Source organism: Emydura macquarii, unplaced genomic scaffold, assembly GCF_026122565.2.
Source record: "Emydura macquarii macquarii isolate MOO-44397 ecotype Brisbane River unplaced genomic scaffold, CSIRO-AGI_Emac_v2 contig_1876, whole genome shotgun sequence".
NCBI classification, from domain to species: Eukaryota; Metazoa; Chordata; order Testudines; family Chelidae; genus Emydura; species Emydura macquarii.
The window spans coordinates 24,607,382-24,611,847 of NW_027132013.1; the positions used below are offsets into that span (position 1 = coordinate 24,607,382).

At 58.4% G+C, this 4,466-nt stretch overlaps 1 pseudogene; it reads right to left on the minus strand.

Moving 5' to 3' along the window:
- Positions 1 to 887: 887 nt before the first annotated feature.
- LOC137159547 (cytochrome P450 1B1 pseudogene) lies at positions 888 to 4,466 on the minus strand (annotated as a pseudogene).

Consider the following 4,466-nt stretch of genomic DNA (forward strand, 5'->3'; position numbering starts at 1 on the left):
TCCTTCTGAAATTTATACTTAAAATGTAAGTTCCTAGGGCAGAAACTGTCTGTTTGTTGTGTGTTTATACAGCACATACCACACTAGGCACAGTGATCATTTATTAATGAGTACAAATACATTTTTCTGAAATCTTTGGCTTACACAGAAGACCGCAGGAGTAGACTGAACTAAAGCTTTTACGGACACTGGTGTGGGTTGAACAAGATGAGTCATGTGTGCAGGAGCCCCTTGTCTCCTTCATATCCTTCCTTAAAATGGGTTGATTGCGTGTACCCTGACAAGTGTTCACTACAGGATTTTCCCTCCTCCACAAACTGCGTCCCTTATGTAATTTTGTCTGTGTCAGAGAGAGATCACAAACCCTGGAGCTGGGACCCTTGTCTTCTTAGCTTTGTACAATGTCACCCTCACTGCAGGCGCTCCATAAATAATAACTGGAGGGCACAATCTTGCACTCGCTCAACCCCCCTCCTGTAACATCTGCTCTTCTGGAGATGTTAAAACATCGGGTCATGCCAGCTTGGGGCAGCCTATGACTGCCATCGATTGTACACAACCTACTGCATCCCTGCTATTTCAAAGGGCATGAGGGCTCAGAAAATCATGTCCCCTACTAATATCCTTGTCCCTTGGGATAGTGATTTCAGACCAGGAGCACACACACACACACACACTGGCAGTAGATCATCATATGCTGCTTGCTAGGAGATTTTTCTGCTACCTCTCTGTGGCCACGTTTAGGATATCTCTGCAGAGCAGGGAAACTTAGTTTGGGTACAAATTACACCCTCCCTTTCTTCCCCCAACCACCCAAAATCAGCAATGCAACACATTTGTACCAAAGTTATTTTATTGAGACAGGACAAAGTCACATTTTGTTACGACACGACTTAAAACTTAAATCATTCATATTACAAAAGAATAACAGGGAGAAGCACCATAGAAAAATATATTTGTGTCGAAAGCTTAATAGCAGGGGGAGAGGGAAAGCTGGGTTGTAAAATATCAGCGAGTATGCAGCGCTATCTAGATAGGCTAAGCGCTCTCCAAGCGCTGGGTTTGCCAGGCAGAGGGGGAAGCTCCCGGGAAGTTACTCAGCAACTTGCATTTTTCTACCTCGGAGAGTGTAACTGAGGACAAGCCAGACACACACACACTTGTTCCCCAGGGACAGATTCACTCAGCAGAAGGCAAAACCGCCTGGCAGTCTGCTGCGGCGTTCAACAAGGATGACTTTCACCTCTTTGCATTCGTTAGTAAAAAATCCCCGACCGGCTCCGCCAAACTCACTTTGTCCACCCCGCAGGAAACAACGAAGACTCTCTTTGTGCTGTGTGTGTGTGTGTGTGTCTGCGTGTGTGGTGTTACCTGAAGGCAACTGAAGCTGGCGGTGGGGGCTGGTTATGGGCATAACGGTGGTGCTGATCTCGAGCCACAGTTAATGTCACAATGTCAACTTCTGAACACAACTTCTTGCGGTAAATCTTATTAACTATTTAATGCCCGGCCGCATGTCGATTTCGACTCCGGGGATAAGAAAATGACAACTCACCGTCCGAATCGGAATGCAAATAAATCGGGCAGGTGAGTAGGTCCCGACTGCCCCCTTGTAGGCTTTGCTGCTGCAGTTCTAGCGGGGCTAGGGTACATTTCACACGTGATTTGCACTCCCACGGTCTGCTTTACATGGGATAATGTAATAATGGTTAGCCTAGATCGCTTCACTTCTTGCTGTGAGCTATTGGGTACGGTGAACGCGCCGATGTTTTAATAAGGGGCCATGCGAACACGCCGACCCTTCTATGTCAGTAACCACGGGGGAAGGTTAGTTAGCAAAGACAGCGTTTCTTTCTCGGTCAGTCCTTCTTGCCTTCAGCCTGAGCTTGCCGCTCAAACCTCTGCCACAGACAGAAGCCAGGCTGAAGGACTCTGCAGCCAGCGATCGGGAGTCTGATCTTTAGAAAGCGAAAATCGCTGGGAGCTGATGAGACTCGAGACCTGTAAAGAGGCATGGGGGTCACTACAGCTCTGCTGGGAGCAGGTAGTAGGCGAAGATCGCCTCTGGCTCCTCATGCTGTCACTGCCAATCCAGGGGTCAGAGCTAAGCTAACACGGGGCGGACAGAAGACAACCGAGCAACAGCTCCAGGCTGGTGGGGCGCCCTGGGCAGAGAGGATCGCTTTCCAGCAGCGAGCGCTCTGCCGGAGGCTTTCTGTTCCCTCCTCACCGGCCGGACGCTTCATAGGGGGAGGTAACAGATATTCGCCGTAAAGGGCTTCTCACTTTCCTGGGAAGGGGAGTAACTGCCCTGCGCGGGGGAGGGGAAAAAAAAAACCCTCATGCAAGCCGCGATCTTACCCAAGGCTACACAGAGCGCTTCCCCGCAGGGAAATGTCTGCTCTTGGCTGTAGGCATCGCCTGGGACTCACTGGCGAGCTGCCATGCGCGGGTGGGGTGCCCAGCGCAGCGACCAGGGCGCCCCAGGAGGGCTGTGAGCGCAGTGGCTCTTCACTGGGCATCCTCAGCCCGGCAGCTCTGCGGAGTGTCTCTCATTTTCACCGAGACGGTGAAGGGCAGGGGTTTGAGGGCCAGCCCGTGGATGCAGTCCATGGTGAGCCGCTCGGCCGGGTTGGCCTCGAAGGTGCATTGGTGGAGGAGGATGGCTGTGAAGAGGAAGATCTGCAGCTTGGAGAGCTGGTCGCCGATGCACCTCCTCTTGCCGACGGAGAAGATCATGACGCTGCAGGTCAGGTCCCGGTCCAGCTTCTGCTCGTCGTCCAGAAACCTGGCCGGGTCGAAGAGGTGGGGGTCCTTCCACTTGTGCCGGTCGTGGTTGACCGACCACTGGTTGACGAAGACCACCGTGTCCTTGGGGATGCAGAAGCCCTGCAGCTCCACGTCGGCGGTGGTGGCGTGCGGGATGGTGACCGGCACGAAGCTGCTGAAGCGCAGCGTCTCGTAGATGAAGGCTTCCAGGTAGGGCAGGCAGCTGCGGTCCTCGGCCGTGGGCAGCCGGGCCCGGCCCACCACGCGGTCCAGCTCCTCCTGCAGCCGGCGCTGGAGGTGCGGGTGCTTGAGCAGCAGCAGCAGGACCCAGCAGAGGGCGGTGGAGGTGGTGTCCTGGCCCGCCCCGAAGATGTCGGTCATGGTGCCCTCCACGTAGTCTCGGGTCAGCCCCTCGGGCGCCCCGGCCTGCTCGATCTTGCCCAGGACGGCGTCGCTGATGTCCCGGGTGAGGCGCGGGTCGTAGGTGCGGCGGTGCTGGGCCACCTTGGCCTTGACGAAGTCGTGCAGCTCCCGGTTGAGCGCCTGGAAGTCGCGGAAGACGCGGCGCACGGGGTTGGGGAAGGCCTGGAGCCAGGGCAGCACGTCCACCAGGCTGCCGGCGCCCACCGTCTGGCCGAACTTGTCGTTGCGGCCCAGCAGCGCCCGGAACTCGCCGTCGTCGTGGCTGTAGCGCTGGCCGAAGCACAGGGCGCAGATCACGTTGGCGTTGGCCACCGTGAGGAGCGGGCACGGGTCGAAGTAGGCGCCGCCGGCCGCCCGCCGCGCCAAGCCGCGGATCAGCTCCCGCGCCTCGGCCGCCACGTGCTGCTCGAAGAGCCGCCGGCTGCGGCCGCCGGCGGTGGAGAAGGCCCGCAGGCTGGCGTGGGCCAGGCGGCGGTGGGCCCGCCAGCGGGCGCTGTAGCGGCCGAAGGCCATGCTCCGGCCGCCGGACACCAGGCGGAAGGAGGGGAAGTCGGGCCGGCCGGCGAACTGGCCGCCCTGCCGGACCAGGGCTTGGCGGATGGCGGCCTCCCCGTTGAGCACCACGACGGCCTGCCCGCCCAGCCGCAGCTGGAAGACGTCGCCGTAGCGCCGGGCCAGCTCGCAGAAGGTGAGGTGGGGCAGGCGGCCCAGCTGCAGCACGTTGCCCAGCAGGGGCCAGGCGAAGGGACCGGGCGGGCTCCGAGGCCCGCCCTGCCGCCTCAGGCGCCTCCTCGCCCACAGGCAGAGGAGGAAGACGGTGCAGGAGAGGAGCAGGGCTGCTGGCCGTGCAATGGCCTTGAGCAAGGGGGCTGGTGCCCCAGGGCTGCCGTCGCCGCTCTCGCCGCCGGTGGCCATAGCGCTGCACACGCTGGTCCCCGGGCTCCGGGTGCCGGCCCCCCCGGCCTGGGTAAAAGTCTGGGGAGCCTCTTCCGATCCCTGACCTGTCTGGGGGACGGTCTCTCCCGTTCAGGCAGCCACTGGTTCAGCACCTCAGCCGTCTAGGAAGCTCCCTTCTGCGCCCTCTCGGAGATGGCTCCTGTATGGTAACTCTCCTTTCAGCCTAGAGATCGCGTAGCAGTTTCCAGGGTCTCATAGCATAATCTGATCCTGAGTCCCTAGAGTTTTTTGCTTGAACGAATGAGTTTCTTCAGATTGCCTTGTAAGGTTGATGATCCTTGGGACTCTGTACCAAGAGAGTCCCCCCCCCCCCCCCT